We start from the raw sequence: 18011 nt of genomic DNA on the forward strand, positions 1-18011 counted from the left end.
AAAGAAAGTTACATCAAATGAAAGAAAGTAGAGGGGGAATGCAAAGTAGAGGGATAGATCTTGTAAACCCAAATAAAATAGATATGATCTTTGCATTTTTCCATGGGATTATCCATGACTTTGTACCATACTATACCATTCTTTCACAGATGCTTGCAACTAATAACTTGACTTAGCAAAGACCTCAAATGTAGTTGAGATTTACACTTACAAGTGCCATCTGTAGGTAGGGTGACCAGTTGTCCTTGTTTACCTACGCCTGAGGAGTTTCCCAAGACATGGGACTTTCTATCTTAAAACCAAGAAAGTCCCAAGCAAACTGGAACAAAGTGAGCACCAAGTTGGGTGAAACAGTAAATCATACCTCTAAAGTCTTTGAATAGTGTGTCAGAAACTCTTTAGTTAATTTCAGAGCACTGTATGTGCCAGCTTCTCTGTTAATTTTGTACACACTGTGGTAGCTACCTTTTTTCTGTCTTCCCAGCACTCCTATATTCTTCGGGAACTTCTTTTGTATTTTATGTGGCTCTAGTGAGGCTATCATCTATACTGCCCTTAACTTCTCTCCCCTTCCCAGAGGTGGGCAACTAAACAGCCTGGACTAAACACAATGAGCTGGGCCATGTGACAAGTCTGGAATCGGTGATTATTCAAGGTGTAAGCATGTAACCCAAAAAAGAGAGCCTTTGAGAAAGAGAAGTCCCTTTTTCTTCTAGTGAAGGTTATCATTGGTCATCTTCTCCATCATGCGAGACAAAGTCAACACATACAAGGAAGTAGGGCATCAGAGATGGATAGGGAAGTGGAGGGGAGGGGAGAGAGAATCTAGAATGCTGTTTGAACCCTTTGGTCCCACCATTTCACTTTTACCAAATTACATGAGTTAATGCATTTCTTTTTCTCTTAAGGTAGTTTGAGTTGCCTGTCATGTGAAGCCAAAAGAGTTATGACTAATAGACATATAAGAGCTCTTCTGTTCTTGACTCAGTTCAATAAGATGGGTTTAGGTTGAACCATAGAATATTGCCAATATTCAATTACTGTTAACCTCCAAATATGGCAATTTCTTTTGGTTCAACTTAAGTAATATTATTTCCATTTGAAAATAATGGAACAATTTCCTCATTTTCCAGCTGATGAAAAAAAAACTCAGTAGTGATAAATAATATGTCCAAGGTTGTTCAGGTAATAGATGGCAGATTTGGGAATTAAACCCAGGTCTGAGCCTAAGGTACACAAGTTTATTTCCAGTTGTTTATGCTGCCTGAAAAAAATAAATCTCTTGAACGATATCCTTTCCTATTTGACAAATGCCTTGAAAAGACACTATGTTGTGACTTACACCCTACATGTTGAACATACCATATGTGTGAAAAACACCTGTTTCCTTGCTTCCAAAATCCTTGTTTCACTGGCTGTCTCATGAAGAGAAGTCATATACATGAGCATGTTAACAAGATGGAAAGTCATGTTCTGCTCTGATGTGTATTTCCATTTTAATAGAAGCAAAGTGCTGGGGCGATTGCACCTCAGAATTCCAAATTTACTCCAGCTTTGGTTTTCACTGACAAGCAAGGGATGCTATTTTTGCCTCACAAGGAGTCAAAAATCATCTGTTCTACTCTCTATGCACAGAGGCGGTTTAATTGTCTCCCATAACTCAAACCCAACACATTTATTATGCAGCTGTGTCAGTGAGATAAGCATTCTGGGTGTTTTCTTTTATCATCGGCATCCCATGTGCTTGCCCACTGAGGCAACTGAATAATGCTTGCCTAAGAAATATTTCTTTTCCATGTTGGTGTTCAAGACATGGAAGTTCATGTGTCATTTACTAACTTTTATTACATGTGAGGTCACTAAAATTCAAGATTGTTAACTTTAACTAATGCTAGAGAAACAATGTATCTTGTTACAGCCTGGATAGCATTCTATAGTAAATACCTTTAGCATTAGCTACTGAGCATCCTTTTTCCAGGAACTTCCCTCCCCCAGCTACCTGGAGGCAGGCTGTAGTTGTCAGCTATTGCTGCCATCATGCTGCAACATAATAAACAACTCCCAGATCTCAATGGCTTGCAACCACAAACATTTATTTACTTTTTCTCACTCATAGGAAGTTAAGAAGTTATGAAAATTACCCAAGACCACACAGGTAAATGATGAAGCTGGGATTCATTCATTCCACAGACACGATTGGGCTTCTCTTCAGTACCCAGCCCCCAGAAGAGGCTAATAACCCACCCAGCTGAAGACTATTTATGCCTTAGGTGATGATGCTAAAGGTGAAAACAGTATCTTCACAGCTTTGAAGAGCCAACCCAAAGGAGAGAACATAAACAGGAAGGATTTGACACCATCTGATAAAGGCAGGGGTGGCTAAGTTTGTCAAGAGAAGGGGATGACAGGGAAGATATGGCCAGCCCTGGCCAGAACGGTAGCTGTAATCACATCACAATCAGATCAATTAGACAACACAAATATAAATAAAGGCATTCCCACTGGTGTTGCATCTAACACCATGTTCGTTGCATCAAAGTTTATTTGAGGGCGAGGACAAAGAGAAGGGAATCATTTGGAAGCTATTTTTGAGTGTCTACTCTGAGCCAGGCATTGTTACCTGTGAAAAATCTACATTGCCACCCTCTGAGGAAAGTGCATCCTGTTTCATATTTTACATCTTTCTGGGTATCACTTTTTTTGGCTAATGCAAGGTTACTATTCTTTCTTTCTTCTGTTTTAAGCATTGTTTTAGTTTTAGGCCTAGTACTTTACAGGTGCAAGTTTTCCTGGCAGATTCTGTCAATCGCTTCCCAATGTCCATCTTACCCTTCTTCACTAACAGCCTCATTTGTCTGGGGAGGCAATGGGACCAGCTATAGTACCCATCTTCCCAGATTCCCTTGTAGGGAAGCCGAGTAGAGGGAAGTCACTCTATTGGGAAGGACATGTGACGCACCCGGTTGGGACCTTGATACATAAGCAGAGATTGACGGAAGAGGTTGCTAGGAAAGTTTCCTAAAGAGGAAAGACTCAATTGGTGTCACTTATCAGTTTTGTATTTTTGTCTCTTGTCATTCCTCCTGGTCAGAATGCAGTCATGACATTGAGGTAGAGTTGACGTCTTGTGATGGTGATAAAGAGACTATCATACTAAGATGGAGGAGCAGAAAGGTATTACTAGAAGGAACTTAGGTCCTCGATGACATTGTGATGTCATCACATTACTCTGGACTGCATGCCTCCAAGCATCTTTATAGGTGAGAAAAGAGAGGCCCTGTTTGGCCTGGCCACTGACCTTAGGTGTCTGTGTCATGAAGCCAGATACATTCCTTAACTGATACACCTCTGCTCCATATTTCCCTCCATTAGGGATGACTTTAGATTAGTGTAACACTTCCTCTTTGCAAACCAAGTGGCTTCTTCTCAAACAAATTTTCTGGAATAGTTCATTTTTCTTTTTAGATGAGGCATCGGTTGGCTACAATGTAACATAAAATTCTGCTTCAAAGAAAACACCAATTATGCATATCTTTTAAAAAAGAAAACTAACCACCCAACACACAATCATATAGCAACAGCTTCAATCTGGCAGCTTGACTGCTGAGCTCAGTCCTGCCAACCATGGCAACTTCAGACAAAACAGGAAAATTAAAACTTAATATAAACGGTAACACCCAATGGAAGAGAGACAATCAAAAAATTAATGAGACTTCTTTTAAGGTTTTTATCCTTTAAGCCTATAATCTTAGCAGTGTGGTTTGCTAGGAAAAAAAACACGGAATTTCAAGGCAGGGACTCTAGATTCAAACCCCTGCTGAGTCACTTACTAGCTGCATAATTTTGGGCAAGTCTTTTCATCTGTCTAGGCTTTCATTTCCCACACTGCCAAATCACGATAATAATAATACTTCCTTACAGAGTTGACATGAAGGGTAAGTAAGGCGACATATGTGAATGGACTTTGTAAAAAATAAAATATGATGCAAGCTTTTGTTACCATTGGGTGGTGAAAAGATAAGCCAAGTGTGAAATAGTGTCAAGCTTGTCTGGTTGCCAACTGGCCCCAGTGCATGGCATGGGGGTGTGAAATTAAGATGCTGGAATATATATGGATCCCCAATGCTTGGCTAAGGGTTAACAATAAAGGCCTTTCACGGTTAAAATGAAGTATTTCCTGCAAACATAATTGCCAATCCTTAGTGCGGGTGGGAGAAGGGAGAAAATAAATAATCATTTTTTGGACCACTTATTGAATCTTTCATTGTGTGGCTGGCACTATGCTAAACACTTTAAATAGATTTAACCTCTGCAACAACCCTGTGAAGGAGGTACTGTGATAGCCCCAATTAACAGATTAAAAAAATATATGAGGAAGAAAGAGGTTAAGTAACTTGTCCAAAGACATTGCATCCTGCTGGGAACCCAGGCAGCCTGGCTGCTGGTGAGTTGCATTTCACCACGACGCTGTTTGTCCCTCGTGGGGAGAAAGAAAGCAGAAGAGCATATGTCAGACATGTGGTTTGCAAAGTTTTAGGACCCAGATGCTGAAGAATCTCAAAAGAGTTCGTGTATTTTCATGGAGGAAAAAGGCTGAAGAACTGTCCAAAGATTCTTCTGGCATTTCAGTGAATTGAAATGTAACCATCGATTTCATATGTAGCAATGTCTCTCCTTTTACTAATGTGAGATTTTGAGATTTGGGAAGACATCTGGAATTTATTTATGGCATTTGGGTTTTGAAATTCAATATTAAATTCTTCTAATGAAAGAGACAAAGAAGTCAGAGTAGACCACATTAGCGAAATTTGACTACACAGGGCATGTGTTTGCAAACTGGGCTTCAACGTCTAGCTAAATTATTGCTCCAAATGCCCTGAACCATTCCTCTCTAAAGCGATGAGCATATTTTTTGAATCATTTTGGCTCTGTATATATGGCAGTGGAAAGGACCATATTTCAGGTTTTTCTCAACCCCTAGATAATGTTGTAAACAGTTTAAGTGATTACCTTGCCTATGCTGAGATTATATACAGCGCAGAGAGAATTAGAAAACAATCACCTTGACCTTCTTAGATTTTCATTATGATGCTGGGAAGTCACCATGGGCTTTGTAGACGGACAGTGTGGGCTGGCTTTGCCATTTTATTAGCCGTGTAATTTGGGGCAAGCTCCCTGAGCCATTTTCTAAACCTAGAATACGTTTTAAGCAGAAGGTGTAAGATGGAAAGCAAGGAAATAAATTTGGGGAATTTTAGGTGGCTGGTTCTGGCTGAAATGGACAGTGATAGTGAGGACTCTTACAAGAAATCAAACACTGAAGTCCAACAGGTTTTGTGTTCCAAGCCCGGGTATTTGGATCTTATCCTAATAGCACAAGGCAACTGCGGAAGAGTTGTTCTAATTTTAATCCTTCTAACATTTCAACAGTTATTTTTCCTTATCACAAATGGAATAGCCCATTGCAGAAACTAGATAGGAAAGAGAAACACTTTCAATCGCATCAACACTAGAGAGCTACAGATAACCTCATGGGAAAGTTTGTATATATAGCAGATGGATGTTTTAATAAAAATGTAATCAGATTGTACCCACTCTTTCATAATCTGCTTTTCCATCATGATTCTAAAAATGCTCATATAAGTCTGTATAGATGTGCTTGAATTATCATTTTAGTGGTTGCTTAGTATTTAACGTGAATACACCATAATTTATTTAACATTGTTCTATTATTGGATGTTTAAATCGTTTCTGTATGTTAGAATAATAAAGACCCCTGTAATGAACATCCTTGTAACTAATTTTTTGCACATATCCATGATTATTTCCTTAGGATAAATTCTAAGACATGGACAGATATGCTTATTTTAATGAATTTGATATGTATTGCCAAAATCCTCCCCAGAAAGTTTGTGTAAATTAGCTCTCCTACCAGCAGGGTTTGAGGGTAATGGTTTCGTTGTAGAGTCAAAGCAGGGAAGGGCAGTTAATTTCTGACAGATGGAGAATAAGCCCAGAAGGAGACAAAGATGGTGGAGCTGTGGAAGTTGAGAGGAACAGTCGAGAGACTGTGGCTCCTGGATGTGAGGCATGGCCATCTCGGAAGGGAGAACAAGTGGGGTCCCAAGTATTGGAAAGACCACCATGTGGGAGGAGGGTAGACCTTGTTCTCGAGAACAGAACTAGGATCAATTCATAGAAGCTACAGAAAGGAAAAGTCTGCCTCAATAGGTAGAACTTTCTATCAATTTAACTCTAAAATATGCAAATGGATTATTTATTTTCTTGGACAGATATCTCAGGGATAATCCTATTTGGAGACTGCCACTTTAAGGAAAAACACCAACTTAACAATGGGACATTTTCTCCCTTTTACTCCAGGGTGTCCTGTAGGCTAGTTAATACTTGGAGGTCTTAGGTGTAAAGCTAGCTGATAATGCCTTGATTGGAACCCTGCCAGGCCAGGCGTAAGTACAATTGTTGGGTTTGATATTGATGTGTGTGCAACTGATGTTTAGATGGTGTTTTAAGGCTGTTGGTGGATTATTTTTACCCGTAGGAGTCACCCTTCCCCATCCCAAAGCCTGGACGCTCAGAGGACTGTCCACTGTTTATTCACGTGGGGGCCCCCAGGCTGAGCACGGATGCCTCCCCGTCCCGGCTTCCACTGCCAGCCTGGGGCCTAAGCCTGTTTGGAGGTGGGGAGGGGCCGGGGCCTGTCACCCTTCTCTGAGTGGAGTGTCTCCTTTGCTTCCTCACTGAGTCTGGGGAGGCCAGGAGGAAGAATCAGTGCTAGCATGTGCCATGAAGTTGAGTATCTGGGGAATGAGCCATTTTTCAGAAGAGAAAGCACTCATCCACCCCTGGAACTGGAAATCAGCCTGTCCTTGACAAGAGCGGCCAGGGGCTGCTCACTGGGTTGTGTATCCCAGCAGGGCTTTCCCAGAGAGGGCCCCCTGGTGTGGAGAGGTTCTCAATTCCAGATTTTTGTACTTCCACATTCTTTCTCCCTCTGTCACTTCTTTTGCCCCCTCATTGGGCCAGTGAGTGCAGTGACAGGCGCTGGGCACTGCCATGCGACTCACAGGCACGTGCTGACCCGTGGGGCCGGCAGCAGGGGGCCCTGCGCAGGAACCTGTCCCGAGGAGGCAGCGGGAGGTCCCAGCACAGGCTCTGGGGTCCCCTCACAATTCATTTACAAAACAAAAATTCAAAGATAAAATGAGAATTTCAAGGTGGCGACCAATGGGCGTTCAGCCCCACGTGTGGGCCGCTGGTGAGCCCGGGGCCCTACGCTGCTGCGCTGCAGAGTCGTGGTCCTGCCTGCCCCTCTTCTGCCCGGTCTCGATGCCCGGGGCCTCCAGTCCATCAATTCCTGGTCCTCTTCCTCTCCTCTGCACCCTTGGGAGGAGGCACTTACACAGTGCCTTGGCCCGTGATGACGTTTAAAAATGCCACATGTCTCCTAAGAGTAGGACGAGTCTTTCTTGGTATTTTATCCCCCTTAACACAGAGCACAGTCCCAAGTGGCAGAAAACCCATTCTGGATGGTAAGAAGAGGGTATAGGAATATTCCCAGGGCCTGGGAGCTGGGCTAAGAGCTTCAGTAAAAGCTGTGGCACCAGCCTCTCATCCATACTCCAGCTCTTCCCGGAACCCCAGAGGACCTCCCTGCAGCCCAGCAACTGAAGAGTTAATGTCTGGCCCAGCAGGTGCTTCTGGAGACTGCTGCAGGCTCATTCTGACTGGTCAGGCCTCTGCACCTTTTTTTTTTAGGCAGTGGAGTGGGGCAATTGAACCTAAGACCTGGCACATGGGAAGCAGGAGTTCAACCACTGAGCTACAACTGCTCCGGGCCCCTGCCCTTTTGATCTCAGGTAATCCTCAGTAGGGCTTTATGGGCTGTCCTTATTATCTACATTTCTTCTCTTAGAAAAGCAAACTTTAGAGAAGGCATGGAACTTGCTCAAGGACATCAACTAGTAGTTGGAAAAATGCAGGATGTGGACCCAGGTCGGTCTGATGGCTTTACTTTGCCATGGCTCAATATCTAGGACAATTTACAAATTGCCAGTTCTTGCTTGCACACTGGCAGACACATGAGGTCCACTGCTTTGTTTGGGGTTTAAACACAATCTGAATTAGTTGCTGTTATTGAAAACTTGGGAAATTTCACTGAAATCTGCCTATTTCTGGCTTCTCAGTCATTTTACTCACTGGCATCTCCTGCCTGGCCCTGTAGGCACTGACCCATGACCCCTGGTCAACAGGGGTGTCAGCTCCTTACTCAGTGGAAGATGCCACCAGAGGCAGGATTTCCTCTGTTCCTCATATTTTTATGAGTGCTTTGCAGCTGAGTGAGCTTGCCCAAGGTTACAGGGCTAGTAGCAGAATTGAGATTCAAACCAGTTCTCCTGCACTGCCCTCCACACTGACATCTCGATTTTTAACCTCTCGTAAAAAGATGAGTACACACTCCTCAAAAAGCAAGGGCTGGGGAAGTGGACTTGGCCCAGGGGTTAGGACGTCCGTCTACCACATGGGAGGTCCGCACTTCAAACCCTGGGCCTCCTTGACCCATGTGGAGCTGGCCCATGCACAGTGCTGATGCACGCAAGGAGTGCCGTGCCATGCAGGGGTGTCCCCCGCGTAGGGGAGCCCCACGTGCAAAGAGTGCGCCCCGTAAGGAGAGCCGCCCAGGGTGAAAGAAAGTGCAGCCTGCCCAGGAATGGCGCCACCCACATGGAGAGCTGACACAACAAGATGACGCAACAAAAAGAAACACAGATTCCTGTGCCGCTGACAACAACAGAAGTGGACAAAGAAGAACACGCAGCAAATAGACACAGAGAACAGACGACTGGGCTGGGAGGAGGGAAGGGGAGAGAAATAAATAAAATAAATAAATCTTAAAAAAAAAAAAGCAAGGGCTGGGCTAGGGTTTTCCTGGTGTATTGATTCCTGGATTGCACTGATTAAAGCAATCTGGGGAGGCAGTGCATGTGTGAGTAGGCGCGGGGCTCAGGCAACTTCTCTGGAAAAGCTTAAGTGTTGACCGATTTCAAGTGAGCCCTTCATATTCTCAGGTTTCTGTTGGGGGGCCCATAGTTTAAATTTATGTCCTGCAGAAGTGGAAAAAATTCTGAGAGGTAAGCACATTGTTTTCCCTCTGTGGTTTCCCCCCTCACCACTAGCTCCCTGCTTCCTGAGGTCAACTCATGTGTAATGTGCAGGCTCCTTTTTTAGCATGTGTTCTCTCCTGGAAGAGTTTCTGGAATTTGCTCACTGCCAGGATGACATTTCCCATCCAAGGCCATAGGGTTGGTCCAGTCATTGTGAAGCTACCTCAGACTGAGTTTAAGCAGCCTAGGAAGACTGCTTCAGTCACCCAAGACATAATGCAGCAAGGCTCAAGTGACACAGAGTCTCAGAACAGCCAGGGCTTTCAGAGATCATGGAATTCTTCTGAGAAGAGCCCCCATCTGGCTTTCCCATTTCCAGTCCCACCCTGCATACCATAACCTGGGTTTTAGTTTCCTAGGCTGCTTAAAGCAGATACTGTGAAATGTTTCCACTTGAACAATGGGAATTGATTAGCTTGCAAGCTTATGGTTTTGAGGCCTGAAAAGTCCCAAATCAAGGCATCATCAAGGCAACGCTTTCTTCCTGCAGCCGGGAGGCCACAGATCCTCGGTTCCTCTGTCACATTGCAAGGCACCTGGCTGAGTCTGCTGGTCTCTCCCTTCTCTTCTGGGTTCTGTTGATTTCAGCTTCTTGCCTCAGAGGCTTTCTCTCTCTCTCTCTCTTTATTCATTCCATTTATATAAAGAACTCCAGTAACAGGATTAAGACCCATCTGAAGTGGGTCACACCTTAACTGAAGTAGCCTCATCAAAAGGTCCTACTTACAGTGGGTTTACACCTGCAGGAATGGATTAGATTTAAGAGCATGTTTTTTTGGGGTACATACAGCTTCAAACCATCACAGCCTGCTTAATCTTTCTAAGATCTGCTTCCCACAGATCTCTCCCTCATTCAAAAACCTTTGATGGGTTCCCACTCTCCTCAGAATAAAGTCAAAATTACCTCTCCTGGAATTTCAAGTCCTTCACAGTTTGAACTCTTATCCAATCCTCATCCAACTTGCATCTTACTATTCTCCTTCTAGAACATTCTTCCCTGACCAAATGTGTCTTCTTGGCCTTCAAGGAGGTCTTTCCTTTCCTGTTCTTGAATGGATATGTGGGGCTTTGCAATTCTTCAAATGTCCTCTCCTCTGAGATTTGAGACCTCCGAGTCTCATTTACCCTACCTGGAAAGTGGGTTCCAATGAGGAGTTAGTGCGCATAACCAGCCTTCCACAGAAGAGGCTGCCTCCAGTCCACCCTAGCAGTATTACAAGCCTCCCCTGGTTCTTGTGGCATTTGGTTTCTTCTCTGCTTCCTTGAGACCTAGAACCTACACTGAGGAGGCTCAGAGGAAATGACTAGAGGAGATGAGGAGGAGATGGTGATGATTCTTCCCAGGGGTCCCTGAACATTGTATTATGCCTTGACTGAAACTTTAGTCTCCCAAAAGCATCCAATTTCCAGGTGTTGGAATGGATTCAGGGCCTACAGATACACTGCATAATACATTTCTTATCTGGTGACCAAGGTTCATTTATCCATCAATTCAAACACTCATTGGCCACATATTAGTTTCAGTCTCCTTTCCCAAATCCTTTCTTCCCCATGCACTTGCCACAATTTCCTGGTCTTTCATTTCTCCCAATTTCTGTTTCTTTCTTGGTTAAATGGGAATAATATAAAACTCATGACAAGCTGAGAGGAGAGAATGAGATAATGTTTAGTTAGGATCTAGGACACAGGGCCAGGCACACAGTGGGCACTCAGCAAATGCCCTACACTACCTTTCTCCCATTGACTTTTGGGATAAATAAGGGACCTCATAAACAGCAACATGTCCATATCTTCACAAACTGCCTGGACCAATTTGGTCTGAGACATAAGCTCTATTTGTGGCATTTTTATTCTATGGATTGTGTCACACAGCTTTTCTCAAATTTCTGTTAGACTAACTTTTGAAGAAAATCTGAAAATATGAGCCCAAAATAAAATGCTCAGCTGATCCACCCTTTTATGGGCATTTTGGCAATTAGTCTGTCCAAGCTAAACAGTCTCTGTTTTGGTCTTACCCAACTTTATTCTCAAAGAATCTAAAACTTGTCCCGGGATGACCTTTCTGGCCAGTCTCTTTGAAAATATAATAATTTTTTTAAAGGCTACATGACATGTCACTAGCTTTTTTGTGTGGGCATTGCATCAGCAAGTCCCAGGATGTGAGGCCTTTCCATTGGAGGGGAGGGCAATATTTTGCTCACTCCCCCATCTCAGTGCAAGTAATAACTAATAACAAATACTAATAGCACAGACTTCAGGCCAAATGGAAATCATCTCTTTGGCATAGATTATGCTGCAATTTGAAACTGATATTATGTATTTATTAGATTCCATTCTCCTCTAAGCTAATAAAATTAAAGCAGCCCTCTGGATCATAAATAAATCTGGATATACTAGGAGAAAAGTATTGCTTGCAAATGGACACTAATTAGTTTTCTGGACTAATCCAGGAAGGTGGAGATTTGGTTGCAGCAAGAGAAGATGGCCACATGAGCTGGCACGTGTCAGATGATTTGGCAGGAAGAAGTCAGCAAGGGTCAGGCATCCAGGAAAGGAAAGAGGAGCAAGCAGCTAGTGGAGAGGGACAAGTGTTGAAAGTGGTCGACCCTGTCCAATCCCAACCACTTGCAGCTTAAAATGCTATGCTGCATTTTCAGATTTGCTCACTTATGGGCAATTGGATTCTGGCTTTCTCTCTACTACCTTCCTGGGCAATGACCCCAAGCCATCCCTCTGAAACGCTTCGTGTCTTGCTCAAGCCCCTCTGCCACCTGAAGTAGAAGCTGCAGCCTCTGATACAGTTTCTTTTTTTTTTTTTAAAGATTTATTTTATTTATTTCTCTGCCCCACCCAGTTGTCTGTTCTCTGTGTTCATTTGCTGTGTGTTCTTCTTTTTGTCCACTTCTGTTGTTGTCAGCAGCACAGGAATCTGTGTTTTTTTTTGTTGCGTCATCTTGCTGCGTCAATTCTCTGTGTGTGTGGTGCCATTCCTGGGGAGCCTGCACTTTCTTTCGCGCTGGGCGGCTCTCCTTACAGGGCACAGTCCTTGTGCATGGGGCTCCCCTATGCGAGGGACACCCCTGTGTGGCAGGGCACGCCTTGCGCGCATCAGCACTGCATGTGGGCCAGCTCCACATGGGTCAAGGAGGCCCGGGGTTTGAACCGCGAACCTCCCATGTGGTAGACGGATGCCCTATCCACTGGGCCAAGTCTGCTTCCCTGATATAGTTTCTCTTTGTCATTCATTTTGCCCATACCAGAGGCCAGGATACCATTACTTTCAGGGCATCAGTTTTGTCATCTTGCAGCTTTCAAAGGCTGCTAGCAGCTCTTTAGGGATTTAATTTATGCTTTACCTGGAAGCAGGGGCAGTGTGAAAAGAGCATGGGATTTGGAATTCTACAGACTCGCGTTTGAATGCTGGCTTTACCACTTAGTGAGCCTGGGCAAACTATGGGATCTCTGTGAAGTTCATTTCCTAACCCATAAAACATCCTCATCTCTAAAATGGGAGGCAACCCTTTTATGGGTCTGTGTGAGGGTTAAGGTAGGTCATTCAATGACTTATTTGACACACAAGCAGGAAACTTGATAAATGGCAATGAAAATGAAATGAGTAGTAAATCATCAGGCAGATCTTGATGGATCTTTAGTAGTAAGATCACCAGATGGGCCTGAAGTCACCAAGAGGAAATCTACTGGATGAATATAAACATTTGTCATCGTTTGCAATGATTTAAATGGCAAATTTACAAGATAAGGTGGATTTGTTTTTGGTTCAAAGATGCTTGTCTCCCATATTCTAAAAATAAACTATGTTCTAATAGGCCCCAGCAACTCAGTAGCCTTCCCTTCGAGCCCTCTGGCTTCCTGATGTTTCCTGGCTCCCAAAAAGGAATCTTTTGGTAGGTCGCTCTCCAGAACCTCCTCTCTTTTGACCCCTTTGTTGAAGCAAGGAAGGGTGATGCCTGCTTCTTGCTGGGATGGAGGATTAATCCATTTTTTAATTCCACAAAGAAATGGCAGGAAACCCTTACCAGTGCCCAAGGGATTGCTGATGAGGACAACAACAAGAAACAAGTGAAGGCGTTTAAGAAGAAATTAGCTTGCACTGGTATCGCACTGGAGCATCAAGGATGTGGAGAAATGATTCAGCAGCAAGGTGATCAAGTGAAGGCACATTGGCCAGCTCCTCGTAGAGACTGTGCTAGCTAAGAACGACCAGCTATAGGCTCATGGGTTTTAAGAGCTTGTGGCTCCTGAAGATTAAGTGAGGTCTTCCTTACAAGCAGTTGAAAATTTCCCTTCTCACCCTTGTCACAAGTTTCAAAACCTCACGGCTTATATAATGTACCCATTTGGGGTCTGCTTTGAACTTGGACTAGTTTCATGCAATAAACTGAAGACAGCCATGCTGTCCAGTCTTGAAGTCCCTCATTTAAGCAGAGCTCAAGCAGCAGGTGCCTGGCAGTGTCCAGCCTGAAACAAAGCAATAACGTGATATTTCCATCACACCCAGAGCCTCAAAATCACAGATGGCGAGGTTTGGCCAGAGGCTCCTTGGCCCTCCCTCTGCAGAGTTCCCTGTCCTGAAAGAATGTCACCACCTAACCAGCCCTGGGTGGAGCTGAGAAAAGATGGGGTGAGGCAGGCACAGCAGGGGTACCAAGAGAAGGAAGCCTTTGGGTAGCAAAAGAGAGAGCCCCAGGTATCTCGAAGCTGAGCAGGTGAGCAGAGCTTAGAGGCCACCTTCCCTCCAGTGAGGTGATGCCACCAAGGCCTTTGACCAGACGTAATCTTTTAGTTAGTTTCTCCACATGAAGAGCCACCAGAATGTGAGGCCAACCTTCTATCAGAGTTAAACTTTTGATAAGGGGGCACATTTCAAACTGATGAATTGGTCCCATAGTGAGCTGTAGAGCTTGCATTTTTTAGGAATAGCTACCCACTGCCATGTGACGTACCAAAACTGGTTTTGGGTCCCCTCATCCTTCAGTTTTAATGTGATGTAATGCATTTCAACTCTTCTTTAAATAAAACTTGTTTTCAGAAGCAAAAAAGTAGAATAGAAGAAATTGTACTGCTTTGACTCACTTCTCAGCTGTTCTCTCCACTCTTCCATTCCAGGTTCCACCATATTTGTTGAAGGGTTAAGCCACACCCACATGTGGGCTCTTTCTAGCCACACATGTCTTCATTTCACAGCCTGACCTCTACTTCCACAGCTTTGCTGTCTAGAAAGCTATCCACATTCTATACTGTCTAGTCTAGAAAGTTATCCACATTCTCACACTGCAGTAGAGCGTGCAACCTCATGAGCTCTGCAGCTTTCCACCCCGTTGATTGTCCCTCTCCTAAAACAGTGACTCTCCCCCTTGGCTGCACATGGGAATCTCCTGGAGGCGTTTTAATGACTATTACCATCTGGTCCCACCCTCAGAGATTCTGATATAATTAGTCTTGGTGCTTTCCCTCTCCTTTCTTCATATACTATTGCAAAGTACCCTTTCTTCTCCTTCCCAAACACTTCTGAGTCACTTTCAGAATCTCATTCAAATCCTGTTTAGAATTTTTTCATTTTTGAATAAGGAAGGAGGCACCTCTTATAATGAAGGCAATTTGGAACTGTTGCTAATGTGTTGCTAAAGGAAATCTGTAGCTCTTGGTTAATTAGAAAGTTTACAGAATACAGTTTCAAGCTGTAGCTGGATGGTTATGGGGGAACAGAAAAGGAAGGAAGTGTAGCAGTTTGATATGGTTATGAATTCCAAAAATAGATTTTGGACTATGTTTGTAATCTGGTCTGTGCCTGGACGTGATTGAGTTATAATTAGGGCTTTGATTGGGACACTTCATTAGGGTGTTGAGTCCCCGCTTCTTGGTGGGTGGGGACTCACAGATAAAAGGTGTGGCAAAGGACAGAGTTGAGGGTTCTTTATTTAAAAAATTAATTAACTAATTAATTTTTTATCTTACATTAAAAAAATATGAGGTCCCCATATACCACCCCACCTCACCCCTCACCCCACTCTTCCCATAACCACAACCTCCTCCATCATCATGGGACATTCATTGCTCTTGGTGAATACATCTCTGAGCACTGCTGCACCACATGATCAATGGTCCACATTACAGTTTACACTCTCCCCCAGTCCACCCAGTGGGCCATGGGAGGACATACAATGTCTAGTAACTGTCCCTGCAGTACCATTCAGGATACCTTCAAGTCCTGAAAATGCCCCCACATCACATCTCTTCTTCCCACTCCCTACCCTCAGCAGCTACCATGGCCACTTTCTCTATCTCAGTGCTACATTTACTTCCATTACTAATCACATTAGTTCCAGAATAGAGTATCAGTAAGTCCACTCTAATCTATACTCTATTTCTCCATTCTGTGGACCCTGGGATGGTTAGGTCCACTCCACTTCTGTATCAAGAGGGTGCTTCAATTCCACTTGGATGATGGATTCAATTCTCCTGTTTGCAATTGTAGGCACTCTTGGCTCCCTGGTGTGGTGGTTGACCTTCTTCATGCCCCTGTTAGCTGGCTAGGGTAAGTCCAATAAACCAGAGTGTAGGAGTTGCAAGTCTGTTGACGCTCAGGGCCTGGCTATCACATGGAGAGTCCAGAGATTCAGGTCTCCTGAGTATACACTAAACCCTAGCACCAACCACAGGTCCGGTAAAAGTGACAGGAGAGGCTTGTGAACAAAGATCACACCTGAGTCCAAATCCATCATACTCAGGACCACAAACTCCAAAGTAGGGCCAACTGACATGGCACTGAAGTCCATCTGCCATGACCATAGAACCTGGGGTCTCTGTAGTCCTCAGAAGAACCAATACCTGGGGTTGTATCTACTTTAGCTGTCTCTGGAACTCTGCTGAGGTGTGTGTAAGGGCAACCCCTCTGATGAACTCTCGGCTCTTTTTTGGAGACTCATAGCCATATAAAATCATTTGTCCTTTCCATTTCCTCAAGTTGAGGGTTCTTAATATTGGAGTTTTGCTGCTGGAGTTTGATACTAAAGTCTTAAGCTGGAGCCCCAGGAAGTAAGTACACAGAGGAATGAGAAGCAAGCCCTGGGAGAAAAGGAACATTGAACCCAGAGAGAAGTAAGACCCTGGAAGGGAGGAACCCAGGAAGCCTGAACCCTTGCAGCTGTCGGCAGCCATCTTGCTCCACCACATGAAAATAGACTTTGATGAGGGAAGTAACGTATGCTTTATGGCCTGGTATCTATAAGCTCCTACCCCAAATAAATACCCTTTATAAAAACCAACTAATTTCTGGTATTTTACATCAGCACCCCTTTGGCTGACTAACATAGGAGGGAAGGAAGAAGGGAAGAAGGGAGGGAATAAGAGAGGGGGAAGAATGAATGAACAAAAGAAGGAACTAAAGAAAAATGAAGAAGAATGAAGAAAACCTTATGATCCTTGTGATCCAAACAATACAATAGTCCAGCTTATCGAAGCTTCCTCTTCTGTTGCATTCCCATAGAAGAAACTGGAATATTAGTATTAGCTACAATTGCTTGAGTGCTATATTAGCTCACATATTTTTCATAATAACTTTAATGAGATGGAACTACTATTATCATTTTTTACAGCAAGGAAATTGAGGTGAGCGATGTTCATTGCCCAAACACAAGCCTAGACCAAGACAGAGCTGGATTTGAATTCAGGTTTATTCTGACTTCAGAGTCAGCCTACACTTTGCTGCCCATCTCAATTAGAAGGTGTCCTAATTAATTGACACCAAATCTTGGGGAATTATTTCAGAAGTCTGACTTGAGAGAGCTATGCAAATATCTAAAGTCAGTCTTGGAATCTGTTAACTTTCCCTTCTCTGGGGCCACCACACTGATGTCCCACAATTGTTCTTCTCAAGATTTTTTTTTAACCTCTGACCTCTTGATTACTGGCGCCTTCTCTAGTCCAGTTCACAATGGCACTATTAACATGTGGTGTCCACAGCCAATGTAGCACAGACAGTCTAAAGGACCCCCAAGTTACTGCTTTGTGTTTGGAGGACAGTTTGGTCAGTAATGAAATAGTAGATTTGTGCACACAGATTTCTATAGGTGCACGAGATAGTGCTGGATATAAAAGACTAGCTTTTAAAGAGAGTGGCTGGAAAGGGAGATATGGATTCATCTTTAGGACTCAGAGGGAAGATGATGATGATAGATAAGGAATTTAGGAAAATATAGGAGATTCAGAAAAATATCCCTCTCTCCCTCCCTCCCTTCTTTCCTTCCATCATCTTTCTTTTCTAATATTCTTCCATAGCCCTCTAGCTGTAGCTTGAACCTACCCTCAGAAGCTTTTTGGTTAACCAAGCATTGAAGAAATCCCCTCGCAACACCCTCACAACAAGTCTAATTACTAATTACCTTCATCGTAAGACTTGCCTCCTTACTACACAAAACAACATCTAAATAGGGTGGGAGTGAGATTTTAACACAGTACAGCTCTGGCTGTCCAGTGAGAGAGCAAGGATTGCCAAAAGAAAGCTGAGATGGGGGAGTGGGGGGGGGGGGATCAATTGTTTCCAGGCAGGATGTGGGTCAGGGCAAAGAAAGGGAATTAATTTCCTCTCCTCTGGCCCTTCACCCAGAGCACACCGGAGAAGACAGGGGTCACTAAGTCTGAACAGATTCTGGGCTTTGCCACCAGGAAGCGAAATTTCACGCTCAATCACAGTAACCAGAGATTGGCCCTTGTGGTTCACATGTTTTCCTCCTCCTCCTTCTCGTGGCTTCGGTTTTCTATTTCCATTTAAACGGCTTGACTTTCCACATTTCTTTTAAATTGTGTAGA

General features: G+C 43.8%; 1 protein-coding gene across 1 annotated transcript in view; it reads right to left on the reverse strand.

The window, feature by feature from the left end:
• The window catches only part of C1QTNF7 (C1q and TNF related 7), a 104239-nt gene that overhangs the window by 74452 nt on the left and 11776 nt on the right, over positions 1–18011 (reverse strand). The window lies entirely within an intron of this gene.

Source organism: Dasypus novemcinctus, chromosome 1 (genome assembly GCF_030445035.2).
Source record: "Dasypus novemcinctus isolate mDasNov1 chromosome 1, mDasNov1.1.hap2, whole genome shotgun sequence".
Lineage (NCBI taxonomy): Eukaryota > Metazoa > Chordata > Mammalia > Cingulata > Dasypodidae > Dasypus > Dasypus novemcinctus.